The 15,242-nt window shown below is 48.6% G+C and overlaps 1 pseudogene; it reads right to left on the reverse strand.

The window, feature by feature from the left end:
- Nucleotides 1-3,087: 3,087 nt before the first annotated feature.
- Nucleotides 3,088-13,097, reverse strand: LOC122907438 (annotated as a pseudogene).
- Nucleotides 13,098-15,242: the final 2,145 nt, after the last annotated feature.

Below are 15,242 nucleotides of genomic sequence, written 5' to 3' on the forward strand. Positions count from 1 at the left end.
AAAGAAAACATGGAAAATTTACCGTCAGGAGTTAGCAGTCGAGCTGTATTTTGATGAAGTGTGATACTGATGATCTATAGTTTCCTTTCTAGGATAGAATCCTGTTCTCCACAATCCCTGCCACACATTTAGGTCTCCTAACCCTCCTTCCTTGCATGTATACTTATAGTTACATTTACATACACATTTTTGACAACCTTAAGTATATACAATATACAAGGTTAATGGTCCTTTTTTCTTTCCTGAAGGAGGTATGCCAGAGTTGAGAGAACTACTGTTTCTGGGGACTGTGTGCCAAAGATAAAAGTTTGAAAAGAACTATCATATCAAAATAACATTTTAAATGATTCCTCACAATATTGCGTGAGGTTTATTATGTATTTTTGGGCAAGTAGTCCCAGCTTTCACATTTGTAATGTCAGATTTAAAATGTCATTTTTAAGCTATTTAACAAACCTCCAATGGGCACCAGAACAAGGCTTGAGCCCATAGGACCGTTCCTATAAACAGTCCCCGCTGAGCTTGTGATACAAGCTTCAATTACAGGCAGTCCTTGGAGGACAAGAGAATCTGGGTAAACATAAGCAGACGTTACAGTAGATTCTTTCTCTTTGTAACATCACTGTGAAGTCAAAGGAAATGTCTGCCTAGAGAAATCTAGATGATTTTAAAGTACACGCCCTGACACAGACTCTGCTCCCAGCCAACTTCATTTAAATGTAGGGAACTCTGTGAAGATCATCTTTTCACTATAAACACTGGTTAGTCCAGTGTCCACAGGGAATCCTATTCTCTTCGTTGCTGGATGCTGTTTTATTCGAAGTCTCATTATATGTTTTATTTATATGTCATTATTTATATGTTTATATATTCCTTATTTATGAACATGTCTGGATGCAGGTGCCCTCTTTCCCTCCAAATAGCCCTCAAAGGGTCTCAGCTACCAGTGCAATAGCCCATCTAAAGGCTTTTTAGGAAAAGCTCTGACTACATTACTTGCTATAATTCGTGTTACAGAAACACATGTTGCCGCTTAACAGTTTGTACTGTTCCCTTGAACATGCATGCAGCCATAAGCCAGAGGGGCAGACCAGGTGGCAGGCTTAGGTAAATGGACAGGGGGCGGGGTGGGGGGGTAGATACTTAGCTGGCACTAAGGAAGAAAACCCCAATTTTCAAGACTTGCTTTTTGAAAGAAGGTTACAGTTAGGGTTTCTCTTTCCTAACCTCCAAAATGCATCCAAATTCCTGGCCACTGAGTTGCTACACTCTTATGCTTTTGCTCACATAAAGAGAATTTACAGGCTTGCCTCCTTACAACCTAACATAAATACTTCCTTGAACAACTCGAGAATCTTATATCATGGTACATCAGAATGATACTGTTTTTTTTTTTTTTCAAATAGATCTGACTACCCTGGAATAGAATTATCCAAAACGTTAATAGGAATTTTAGCTATTTTTAAAAACTAGAACAGTTTCCTGCTACATCGACCCCATCCACACAAGCAGGCAGAAGAAGAATGCTGCTGGGGGACCGACTTGCACAACCGCAGTACACAGAAAGAGCAGCTGCTCACTGCCCCGACCCTCTGGCTTCTGGCGCGGGGCTAGAGTTAGCACAGAGCCTCTGCAGAGAAGAACAAGCTTCAGGAAACCAAAGGTTTTTTCACTCAAGGGGTACACTGTGCCAACAAGGACTCACACACACGGGACAGATGTTAGCAGTGTCAGTCTGCTTAAGAACACTGGTTTCCGAGAGAGCCCTTGCTGGTCTTGGAGCAGCACGGTGTGATGAGGCTTGCCTAAGTGGGGACGAGAAGGGACCCTCATAAACAGGTGACCTGGAGTTTTGTGGTGGTGGTTAGTGCATTCGTATGGCATAGCTAAATAAAATTACTTGGCTTGTTTCATTGCTTCGTAAATTCACCCCCTATATACAATCCTGAAGATCCATGGACTGCCAGTACCAAATGTAAAAGGCTCAACCCAATAAGAAACATGGCAGTTAGCGATCATGAGATAAACGTAAACAAGAGGGTCACCCCAACATCACTCACTGTGGAGGACAAGCCCTAGGTTCTGTCCAGTTCCATCCGAAAGAGGACCTTGCCCACGAGTGCTGTCCTTCAGGCACCAGACAGGGAACAAGGGCTTCTCTTGGCTTTGGCACTCTGCTCCCGGGAAGGGTTTCTGGTCGGTGGAGGCAGAGAGTGAGTGAGTGGGCCAAAGTGCATCAGCAGGCCATAGACGGTCCAAAGAAATCATCTGCAGTCCTACCCAGGCCGGGACCCAGAGATGGAAGAAGCAGGCCTGCTGGCGGTCATGGGCCTTCACAAAGCACAGCAGCAGGGCCCCTCCCCTCAGCACCTCCCTCAACCTAAGGCCCAGCAGAGGGGGAGTTCCTTGGGCGAGAAGGGGAGCTGGCAGAGGTGAGGGGCGAGCTGCTCTCACCAACCTCACAATGTGTCAGGGGCACAACGATCCCACCTAGGAAGGGAATGGCACGATTTTAACAGTAGAACATCTTGGGAAAATCCAAGAGGCTTACTCCTAATTTAAATTGCGAACGTGGAAGCCACACCAGTTTGCAGGTCTGTTCTCCTCTACAAAATCTACATGGATAGATCAGTTGTCATGCACCACAGAAAAACTGAACTTGAGCCACTTAGGATAGTGCATGTACTCAGGTTCTAAAAGAGAGCCTACACCTAGAGTAAGGAATCACTCAGAGTCATCTTCATGAAACATGGTTACCTCAGAGTTTTTCTGGTAAGATCTGAGAATTTAACATGGAACCAAATGACGCCTTACTAACATGTAACCATCCAAGCTGCACGGACACACACAGGTTTATGCAAAGTCCCGAAAGAACTATATTTAGCCTTTCAGATCCTGTGCAGGGCCGGCGGCTCACCCTAAATGTCCCACCAAGGACAAGAGCAGCAACTGAGTTCGATTTCAGTACGATTATGGGCAGAAGTTAATAGGATAAAATGGAGGCCCTTTCCACAAAGTTTAAGATTTAGAGTAGAATAGGGGAAGACCAAAAAAACAGAACTCCTATGAAACCAAAATAATTCCCCATTGGCCTTGTACTCCGTGAAACCCTGAGATGAACTGCAGTGGTCACATGCCTAGACTTGGACCTCGTTTCGCCAGGACACTTCAGTAGGCTTCGAACTGGCTCATCATCAGCTTCCTGCTGTATTCATAGGCCAGAAAGAGCGCCCCATTGGCAGAGAACCATTGTGGGTTTCAGTCCAGAATATAAGGCCGTTATTCCTAGAAGACAAGAAGTGATCAAAGACTGAGACGCCCCTTCTCAGAGAGAGCCTGTGAAGCCGCAGAGGGCAGGGCTGGACACCGACAGATCCAGACAACACACTGAATGCCGACAAGAGACGGAAGGGCTTCTGTCCAGGTGTCCCTGGACGAACAGGAAGGATGGAGTCTAACAGCAATGAGGTCAGGCATCCAGTCTTCCAGCAAATCTTGGCGACGCTCAGGTACCACACACGAATCCCGGGCTCGCTCCTGGTACATGGACTGGGCAGAGCGAGGCCTCACCTGGGCAGAGAGAAGCAGCCCCAGGGCCACAGGAGGGCAGCAGCCTCACAGAGTCACCCGGAACGGCAAGGACCACAAGACACCAGGCCAAAAGCACAGTCCTGTGTCCACAGCTGGCACTGCCCAGACTGTTATAAAGATCCAAGTGGATGAGGGAGGCGTAAGGGCTCTGCTCAACTATGAGGTTTTATGCAACTCTGTGGAGTATGAACTGAACCGTTTCCACACCCTGTGACCGCTCTCTCGCAAAATCAAGCCCGAGAAGTTCACATCCCGAGGTGGAAGATGTAGAGCGGATGCTGAAAGGACAGGTCTCTACTCACTAGAGGCACGATCCGGGCGTTCTACAAACATCTCCTAGAAAATCTTGATACTCCTACGGTTAACTCTCAAAATTCAGAGCCAATCACCTTCAGGAAGTCTGAGCATTAGGGACTTCCAGCAAGTTCTTTTAAATCTTTTAATGGTTCTGTTAGAGATGGTTTTCTGATACTCTATAGAACAAGGGGTGCTGACTTCCAAGCATTTGTCCCCTTAGGCACAATCTGGAGTTTTAAAGTTCCCTCCGGGCTATTTAGAACAAAGAATCCTGGCCCAGAAGCGAGGAACAAGGACATCAAACATTCTTGAGAATGGAAGCAAGCTAAGGCAGGGGCACTAGATAAAGGACAGGAGGCAGGGGAAGAGAGCAACCACACACACACACACACGTGATCGACCTCCACGAGGGTTACAGCGAAATGACCGGTCTAGACATACCCACTCCATTTCTGCAATGAGTAGACTCACCTTCATTTTTCATAATGCTTATAAAGGTTCTGATAAATCCTGCCTGTTTTCCAGACAGGGAAAGAACTTGAATTCTGGATTTGACGCAATCCACTGGGTAAACAGCAAGCCAGAGGCAGATCCCACCAACTCCACTGCTTAACATCAAAGGGACAGGGCCTGGAGGAGGAAAGCAGCCAACAGCATTTTTGTCTCAAGGACAGCATTTCCAGAGGTCAAGGTGGTAGTGGGTGCAGGTAGATGCAAATAAAAATGCTGATACTTGGGGCACCTGTGGCTCAGTCAGTATGGCATCTGCCTTCAGCTCAGGTCATGATCTCGGGGATCGAGCCCCTTTGGGCTCCCTGCTCAGGGGACACAAGGTCCCATGTGGCACTCTGGGTCTGCCCCTCATCACAGGACCATATCAGTGCTGGTCACTGTGGCGCTGTGTCCCTCCTGGCCTGCCCTCTGAAGGACTGGCCCACACAGAACCAGCAGGCCCCCAGCAACATGGCAACCCGCCCCCCACCCCATGGGGAATGAGAACAGTGGCCACTGAAACACAGGTCACGTTTTTTCCAACCCTCTCAGTCTGCAGTATTTCATTCTGTTAATGCCCCACAGCCCTGATTCTTCCTTTACCATGAAAGCCAAAGTTGTCTTATTAAACATAATAATTAAGCCTGGGAGCGTGCCTAACCCCAGAATAAGTCCAAAACACTGAAGTGATGTGTTTGAGAAGAAACAAGTAATCATTCATGCAAGTCAAACATTGACATGATTGCATCAAGCAGCTACACAGGACAAGCTAGAAAGAATGACACTTTTCAGTCCTCTGCAAACACTCTCAAGATTTATTACCAAGTTTTATGCTTATTGCGAAATACTTTACAGGTGATTTATCCCTTTATTGAAGAGTTCCCACAGGAAAGTAATTTCTATATTCTCCCCTAAAATGTTACTCCAGTAAAGAAGTCTGGGATGCACAGCTTCAATCCCATGGCGAGGACATGAGGGCACCCAGAGGAAGTTGCCAAGGTTCTTTCCAGGCCTCCAGAAACCTCCGTGCCCAGCAGACCCCCACAGCCTCTACAACAAGCAGGCCACTGTGGGGCGCGGCCCGGCCCAGCCCAGCCAAATGCTTACCTAGCTCATCCTTTGATCTCCCTGATGAAAAAACGACCTGCTCAGCTCACAGCTGCCAAAGAAGAAGAAATAGCTGGGCACCTCTCCGAGTATGGTGCTGGAGAGGCCGTGGTAGAAGCCCAAGAGGCCGTCCTTCCTGAGGACGCTCTTCACCACGGACCAGACTGTGCTGCAGGGAGACAGGGAGCTGTGCTTAGGGCCGGGGAAATGGGGGGCTGGGAGACGAGGCTGGCACTCCCACCCCAGTGGCAGGCCTGGCTCAACCCTGGGCAGGCAGGGAATGGCTGATTCTAGAAACCCAGGGGCCCAAATTCTGAAAATGAGGCTTCTGCAGGGAGGAAATCTCAGAGAAGCACAGATCCTATTATTTTAGGACAACTGTTCTCACCTGAACTATCCAACAGCTGGGAAATATCATTAAAGTGTGTACGTATGAGACCTGTGTGTGGCCACCGTGCCTCCGGCCAAGACTTCAGCAGACCACGCCAGAACCCCGTCTCAAATGGAACCATGTTCACATTTCCCAAGTGTGCCACTCAGCAAAGGAAGTCCTGAGAACACTCCTGGAGAAGGAGTACACTGGACTTCTGGAAAATCAGAAAGACCTCCTCTGAGTGTGGACAAAACAATGAAGGACCTGGACCAGTGCCACCATGGCAGGGCGGGTTCCTAGAACTGCTTTTTGCTAGTTGCAAGGCTCACCATCGCGGGCAAGGTCTATTTTATGGTACACAAGAAACAAGGGAAAAGAAGTAGGTGCTACCGAGCCAACACTCCTGCCCAATGACCGTTCTCCCCAAGGGTGGTCGGGGGAGGTGATCTTTAGGAATCTGCCCCACAGCTTCCCCTTGTATAAAGGATTCCAGGAGCAGATCGGGACCCTCAGAACACATACAAATAAAATCCAACCCCCATTTGACAGGTGGAGAAAGAAAAGTCAGGGAAAGCCAGACGAGCTCTGATTTTTATATTGCTTGCATCCTCCTGCCCTCAATAAACAAATTCACTTTTTAGTTATTTGAAAAAAAAATGCGTTCATACATTCTGGATATTATCCAAGATGTACAAGAGCCAATACCCACTTTTGTCCAACAATGAATTAGAGAAATTACAATAAGGAGCTGTACAAGCTCAGCAAGAATAAAATGCCCGCGTATTTGCCACTCCTCTACCTCCTTCTGTGCCTACCCTCCTCTACCTTTATTTCTAACGGGTGGGTATAGAAGGAATCTGTTCAAGTGCTTACGGTCTTTTTGCTTTGTGTTAGTGCAGTGAAGGAGTAAGGGAGTAGATGTTACTTGAAGGCAAGACAAAGGAAATTCTTAGAAACTCTACAGGGTAAGAAGCACCGAGGATTTAGTTCTTAGTAAGTAGGCAAGAACTTCTATTTCAGGCTGATCAGAGCCCTGGAGCAGCAGTAATGCAGGATCCTTTCTGTCCAGACCCCTCTTCCTGACAGTGCGCACCATGGCAGGCCTTATCTGTCAGGACAACAGCAGCAGAAACCACATCATTGGTGTGTTTTAGGGAACCCCTTGCTCTTCACTGTACTCTCAGCAGGTGACCTCGCTTGGACCAGTGAAGAATCAAACCCCCCGGTAATCAAAAGCATTTCAGAAGGCTTCATCAGGCATCACTCATTATCTAGGTCCTTCCTACAACTCAGCTCCCACTCTATAATGGGAATGTAACCCAGTGATCCAACTCAACATGACTGGCCTGCCTTCTGAACCAAGTCTTAACCCCAAGGTACCATATACCCCTGTGTAGGCCAGGAGTATATAGCCACACCTAAAATATTGTCAATGGATCCTTACCGTTGTGCAAGATGTCCATTCGCTCAAGTTTTTGGAGCCAACAATTACTTTCCTTAAAAATACCTTAGGAAGGGGTACCTGGGTGGCTCAGTGGGTTAAAGCCTCTGCCTTCGGCTCAGGTCATGATCCCAGGGTCCTGGGATCGAGCCCCTCTCTGTCTCTGCCTGCCTTTCTGCCTACTTATGCTGTCTGTCAAATAAATAAATAAAATCTTAAAAAAAAAAAAAAAAACAACCTTAGGAAACCAACTGAAGGTTGCTGGAGGAGAGGTGGGGGGGGGTAACTGGTGACGGGCATTGAGGAGGATGCTTGATGTACCGAGCACTGGGTGTTGTATTTAAGTGATGAATCACTAAATCCTACCCTGGAACTAATAATACATTATATGTTAACTAAACTGAATTTAATAAAAAATTTAAATGAAAAAAAAAAAAAACCTAAGGGACAGGAGAGCAACGTTCTGGGTTTTGTTCCTGTTCTACCTCTGAATCGGGGCATTGGTTACCCAAGTGTTTGTTTAGTGACTATTAGAACCCCCACTTATGATTTCTGGGTGTACACCAGATTTCAATAAAAAGTTTCAAAGACTTATGCTTTTGGACCTCTAGGCTAGAAACAGTAGCTTCAAACTGGTTGTGAACAATCTCCAGGGTGCAGGATATAGAACTCTATCAGAAACCCCACCCTCCCTGGGAGGAGACTACTTGTGTAAAGGGTCAATTAATCTGATTTTTCCGGTCAGATTTACACACTGAGTCAACCACAGTGACAAAGAGCTTTAGTCAGCCAGATGTCAAGATAAATAAGCAAATGTTGAGATTAATGACAATAAATCACACTGTGTATGACACACACTCATGTAACTCGGATCTGTTTGCAGGACTGAGGGGAGAGCATTCTGATGGCTGCAGAGTAGCTCCCCAGGGCTCTGAGGAGTGTTCGGAAGCCAGGCTCTCTGTGGGTACACGAGAAGGGGGGGGTAGGTAAGAGAGTGACCCTGGGATCTGGGCTGATCCGCTCACGTGAAACCTGGGAACGGGCACCAAATATCCATCTTGGAACCCAAGTTGGCATTTCTGAAGGCTCAGCTCTCAGACACGGTTTCAAAGCTGTCTGCTGAGTGCCTCCAACACAGCCGGGGACGCTGCCTCATGCGCTCAATGAGCCAAGAGTGAGAGGATCTCTCAGCCTCTCCACGTCCAGGTGTGAAACATCTGCAGACAGTGGTCCGTTGAGGGAGCAGGAGTGGGTCCGGCCCTCTGAAAGGTCATTTAGGAAGTCCCCCTCTGACTGGTAGGGGAAAGAGTTCTAAAAACACAGTATTTTGGAGTAGATAAATCTCTTTCTCTGCCACTGAGTTTTAGTAGAATATAAAACTGACATATACTCAATGCACCAAGGCAACGAGAGACCCAGCGTTTGTGCCCGAACAGCGCTTACTTGTGGCTTCTGGCGATCTGCCCTGACGCCTCCATCTCATACATGGTCTGCAGCCGGCACTTGACGAGCTCAGTGGGGCAGAGCACCAGGGCCGCAAAGGCAGAGGCGAAGGAACCCGCGGCTGCGTTCTGCAGATCACTGGAAGGAAACCAGCACGGGAGTCCGGTCATTCATTCATTCAGCACTCCCCACGCAAAGCACTCGGCTGTAAGGGAGAGCAAGGGTCAAAGGAGAGGAACCCTTTGCCGAGTGCCCACTGGGAACTCGCACATGCGGTTTCATCTAAGGACCCCAGCCCTGGGAGGCCAACACCGATGCCGACACCCCAAATTTCATGTGGAAAAACCGTGCATAGAATACCTAATGTACCTGAAGTCTCACCACTACCACGTGGCAATGCTAGGATTCAGACCTGGGTCTGCCTGACTGCAAGATCCAGCTGCTTTTATTAGTCATAGTCATGGCAACACGCACGGAATGTATCCCCCACCCCTAAGCTCTATGCAGAAGCCGTAATCCCCCAAGGTGACGTATTCGGAGCGGGCCTCTGGGAGGACCTTAGGTTTAGTGAGGTCGTGAGGGTAGAACCCCCCATGATGCAATTAGTGTCCTTATAAGAGGCCACCGCTCTCTCTATCCACCCTTTGAGGACACAGCAAGAAGGTGTCCCTCTGTAAACCAGGAAATAGGCCCTCACCAGACACCCAATCAACCAGCACCATGATCTTGGGCTTTGCAGTTTTCAAAACTGTGAGAAACAAATGTTTGTTTAAGCCATCCAGTTGACGGTATTTTGTTACAGCAGCCACAACGAAGACACAGTGATACATAAAACAAGCAAAAAACCGAAAAACAAACAAACAAAAAAAAGAAGAGGGAGGAAAAAAATTACCCAAACTCCCACCACCCCAAAGACACACCATCACTATACTTCGGCTTATCTGCCACCAAGCTTCATAAAGCGAGGTTCCGGGGCCATCCCTGCATGCCCCAAATCCAACCTGGAACAACCACATGTACAAAGTAACTGTTGCAGATGAAAGCCCAGAATAAATCTTTAACCAAAAAGCTGCTCGTTGCAAAAAAGATTTCCCAGTTCTGCTGATGACCTCCTGACCTCAGCCACAGAGGGCAGCAGGAGCGAGGACGGGGGACGAGGGGGGTGAAGATGGGGGTCAGCAAGCTCGAGGGCTGGAGGTAAAATGGCTACACAGGGAATCTAAACGGAGAAACAAATGCACGGAAACACAAGCATTCATTTCACCACAGGAGGGTCTGGTACCACCAGCCACAGTCACCAGCAGGGCTGTGAAAGCGAGGTCCCATCCGAGTTCAAAAATACGGGGGAAAGTCTGAGAAATTAACTGTCAGGAATTCTCTGGAGCGTTCAGAAGGGTCAGAAAATAAGATCCCTTCCAGCCCGGGAGTGTTCGGTCACAAGAGCTCTGCAGGCACCCGGGACTGGGCAGGAAGAGTGAGCTGCTCACAGGAGGACTGGCCCCGACTCTCACCTGTTCAAGCCAGCAGCCTGCCGTCACCTAACCACCAGGACGCCACCCCCCCACCCCCCGCCCCGTGAGGCGACCCCCTCCCCTGGCTACGGAGATCCCCTCCCAAGCTTTCCCCAAACCGTGAGCAAAAGCCTAACAGACTGAGCACATGCGACTGTCCAGGGTTCCGTTAAACAGTCACAGAAAGGAAGGTCAGACAGGAAGAGAAAATCAAGGGCCGCCTCCCATCTCAGCCCCAACCTTCTGTTCCCTGGTGACCTGGCATCGGCGCCATGGGCAGACGGAGGGCGGCGCCCAAGCCTGTCTGCTCCCAGAAGAGCTGGTGGGGAGCGAGGCTTTCTTCCAGGAGGGAGACCCTGCTTGTGTTCCAGACTTGCTTCTCGTTTCAGAGAATCGGGTATGAGGCCATTACCCGGCGACATGCAACTCTGCTGCTACTCAGCTTCTAGCGAATGGAAACTGTCCAACATGGTTCACACCTACTCAGTGGACTGTCAAGACCAAAGCTTCAGGTGGCTTCTGCAGTCCTTCGGCCAGCCTGCAGATCCAGGCTTCGTTTCCCTTGGGCACCCTTCATCAATTTGCTGACCAGCAGCCAGAACAGCCAGGTTTGCGGGAACAAAGATGGCATCGATCGGTGTGGAAGCCCTTCAGCCTAAGAGTCGGCGGCCTGAGTATGAGCACACTGTTCTAATGCAACAGCAAGGCCAAAGCACACCTGCAGTGGACTCTGAGTCCTCTCCCCTACCTGGGCGCCCAGTGAGGCACGCGGGGCCCCAGGCTGCACCTGCAGGAGAGGTTTTAGACCCAGAACTGAAACCACAGCGGGCACAGGATGGGATTTGGTAAGCATCGGTTGCTTATCACCCATTCAACAAACATGTACCTGAACCCTCCTGCTGTGTTAGGACCCCATGTGGACAAAGGTCAAAGGAGAACTGAACTCAGGGTGGCATTCAATCCAAGGACATTCAAATATTTACGGTATCATTGCTGAAATTCACGGCAGGCTCTTCAAAGCAGTGCTTTTCTTTCATTGCCTCTACTGACCACACGCATTCCTCTAGACCTGACCCCTACCACAGTCCAGAGCCCCGACTCTGGTCTTCCGGCAAGAGTACTGGACGGGGACTCGGAAGACACGGCTTTGGGTCCTTCACTCAGTTATGAGCTCAAGTAATAGGATCCTAAGCCAGTATCTGCAAATCCGAGTCCCCAGCTTTAAAACAAAACAGCAGGGGCTCTGCCGCTCTCACAGATCAAGAGGAGGGATGAACAAAACAGGACAGGTGTGGGTGCCCCAGCTCCATCACCTCTAAGGTGGTCTTTCCCTGCCAGGTAATAAGCAAACACCGTTCTGTGGGATGAAGTCGCAGCTCCCTCCTGCCTCACCAGGACCAGAGAAGAGGGTACGGGGTGAGACCACATGAAACAGAATGGCTTCTTGGCTGTAGGACTTCTCTAGGACCTCATGTGGCTGCTTCCTACCTCCATCTTCTCCATAAGGCATCCTCCTCTGGGAATGTCGCAGTGGACCCAAACTTCCCATCTTGTCCCAGAGAAAGTGTCCCCCTCTAGCAGGAAGAGTGACAGTCGCTACAGTGTTCTTTCTGTCACTCTCTAGCATGAGATCCCACACTCTCCTGGTTTCTCTCCTGCTTATTTATTTACTTCCTCCTCCTCTTCATGACCCCTTCTGTGCGGAAGGTCCTGGAATCCATGCACAGCCCTCTACAGATGCTATCTCCCTGGGTGATTCCACCTAGTCCCAAGCTTTTAAAAAACACGTTCCATCCATGAAGAAAAAACTCCTGCTTACAAAAGGGCACATCTTTGAGATCACTAGGCGTCTCCAGAGAACACTGTACAGAAGGGGCATACAGTCGGGTGGGACCGGAGTTGCAAATGGGTTTTCCAGTTCCTACCGAAACAACCCATATGGCTATCTGCCCAACCATGAACCTGATACAATTTCCAATGATTTAAAGTAAATCAACATTCAAAAAAGGGAGGGCTACACATGCCAGTGGTTCCTGAATCCTCTATGGTCTCTGTGTAAATAAATATGCAAGGGGGGACACAGCACAAGCCCAAGTCCGATGTTTGGGCAGACTTGGCCAAAGAGTCAGTCCATCCGCATCTTCACAGATGCTTCCAGCTCCTCCTAAAATTCCAAGTTGCTCCCCAGCCTGTCTGGCTCAGGCAGCTTCTTCTAGTCCTCTGCACTGTGATGAAGGGGAACCCAAAGCTCGGCTCACAAGTGCACCTGGGGCTCCCGTCCAGCCCTCGTGCCCACAAGAGAAGCAGTACCACCAGGGCATCTGAAAAGCATCTTCCTAAAGAACAGCAGCACGTAAGGGGACCTCCTTCTCCACGGTGCATTACTGACCAGCCTTCTGCAAGTTTTACATGACAACTTCACAATCAGAAACAAAGTGGTTATTTTAGAAAAGGAAACACCCTTCCCATGAGGTATCATAAAAGTTTTGACCGGACAACAATGGTGTCTTTCCTAAACAAAGGAAGAAAGTGGTAGTGCCCACAACTCACCTCAGCTTGGCCTGCTTCTCCAATCCAACCACTTTCCGCACCACCTGTTGGCAGAAGCCGTAGCACATGAAGAGGACCGAGTTCTCGGCGATGTTGGCGATCAACGTTGGCTGGTCCCCTTGTAGAAGCCGCGGAAGCCCACCTGGGAGTAGGTCTTCAGGCAGCAGTCGGTGAGGCCCCGGTACAGGTCAGGGAACGTCTGCATCTTCACTTTCAAGGTGTCAAAGGGCTGCCCGGTCAGTACACGTGCTGTGCCCCCTACAACCAGTACAGAATCTCCTCCAGCACCCATCTTCTGTTTTAGAATGCAGCCGCAAACACCCACAGAAATTTAGAGAGAGATAAGCACCCTACCCCAGGGCTTTCTTCTGTCGCAGTTCACTCCAACCTCTCTTCCCGCCCCCCCGCAACCAAACCTCCAAGCCCAGTTCAGTTAACAACAAAGGGTCCCTACTGTGCCCGGCACCCAGCTCCAGCTCTGAAGGAACCCACCCTCGGTGGGAGAGACAGACACGTGTTCAACAGTCAAGACCACAGCACGCACAGGGGTGGCGTGTGTTCGGAGGGGTCAGCAATGGGGTCAGATGGACTTGGTCCCGAAGGCCGGCTCTGCTGTGAGAGTCTGGACACGTGATATTAACTTCGGAGCCTTGGCTCCCCATCCAGTTTGCACGAGGATACATAAAAATGGACGAGAAGACTGAAGATAACAGCTGCTGCGGGACGGTTCATGAAGAACAGTCACTCTGCATGCATGCAGTCCTATCAAGGGAGGGAGGAGAAGTCCGGCAGGAGTGACTCACCCCTCTCTGCCTAATCCCCAGCAGCACAGATGACTATCAGAAAAACAGGGAAAGAGACAACCGGTAAAGATGACAAAGAGTCTGGCTAATCCCTAAAGAGCTAAAATTGGACCACACGGAAAATCTTCATCTGGATTCTACCAACTAATGATTCGTATTGGAAGGGAGAATGCACTGAATCCTACCGTGCTTAGCATCAATCATGTATTTTTACACTTTTATACTGTAAGAGTTTAAAAAACAGCAAAATCTAAATTGCTGTAGAGGACCTCAATAAAAATGTCTGGATGTAAGGAAAAGAATGAACTGTAGCCACGCCACCCTTTCATAACCCCGGACTCTGGACTAGGTCAGCATTTGGAAAATGCCATTCGTTAATGCTTCTACCTTTCCTGGGCCTCAGAGATCCCTGCATCTCAGATGTCCACTGTTTGTGTCAGGAAACCTAACTATTGGATTAGGTATGTCGGTATGTATGTATGTATGTATGTATGTATGTATGTATAAGAGATTTTATTTATTTATTTGACAGAGAGAGATTACAAGTAGGCAGAGAGGCAGGCAGAGAGAAAGATGGAGAAGCAGGCCCCGCTGAGCAGAGAGCCTGATGCGGAGCTCGATCCCAGGACCCTGAGACCATGACCTGAGCTAAAAGCAGAGGCTTAACCCACTGAGCCACCCAGGCACCCCTGGATTAGGTTTTTAAAGTGCATCAAAATTGAAGAGAAGGCTGGGGCCCCTGGATGGCTCAGTCGGTCAAGGATCAGACTCTTGATTTGGGTTCAGGTCCTGATCTCCGGGTTGTAAGACTGAGCCCAGTGTTGGGCTCAGTGCTCCGCATGGGGTCTGCTTATCATTCCCCCTCTGCTCCTGCCCCCACCACAAGATCTTTTTTTAAAAAATCAAAGAGAAGGCTTACATAAATACTTTATGTAATTTTATGCGATTTCATAACTGACATCACATAGTTACTCCGACTGAATTGTGCAAAGTAGAGACAGGAGAGGGGCTGTTTTGAATAACTCCCACGAATTACTGGCAAATAAACATTTTCAAGGAGTCTGAAAACTGTGAGCTCTTCTTTTAAGCAATTGCAAGTATATCTGGGATCCTATCCCTACATACTTCTAGGAGAGTAATGATCCATTTCCACTCTGTCTTGCCAAATTATCTTCAGTTCTGAATTAGTAGAACATTATTCAATAAGATGCTACTACAATTGTAGTTATTCTCTCTCAGGTACTTCTAGGAATAAAATAGGACCCTAATTGGGGCGCCTGGGTGGCTCAGTGGGTTAAGCCGCTGCCTTCGGCTCAGGTCATGATCTCAGGGTCCTGGGATCGAGCCCCGCATCCGGCTCTCTGCTCAGCAGGGAGCCTGCTTCCCTCTCTCTCTCTCTCTGCCTGCCTCTCCATCTACTTGTGATTTCTCTCTGTAAAATAAATAAATAAAATCTTTAAAAAGAAAAAATAGGACCCTAATTGTATAAAAATAATTATTCCAAAAGAAGAGGTGAATGTCAGCATATTTAAAGAGGGTACATAATTTAGGTAACCTAGACGCAGATAAAACAAATAAACCACTTCATTCAGAGTGCCGCAATATTAACTGGAACCTTTCCATAGTTTAACCCT

Source organism: Neovison vison, chromosome 5 (genome assembly GCF_020171115.1).
Source record: "Neovison vison isolate M4711 chromosome 5, ASM_NN_V1, whole genome shotgun sequence".
Taxonomy (NCBI): Eukaryota; Metazoa; Chordata; class Mammalia; order Carnivora; family Mustelidae; genus Neogale; species Neogale vison.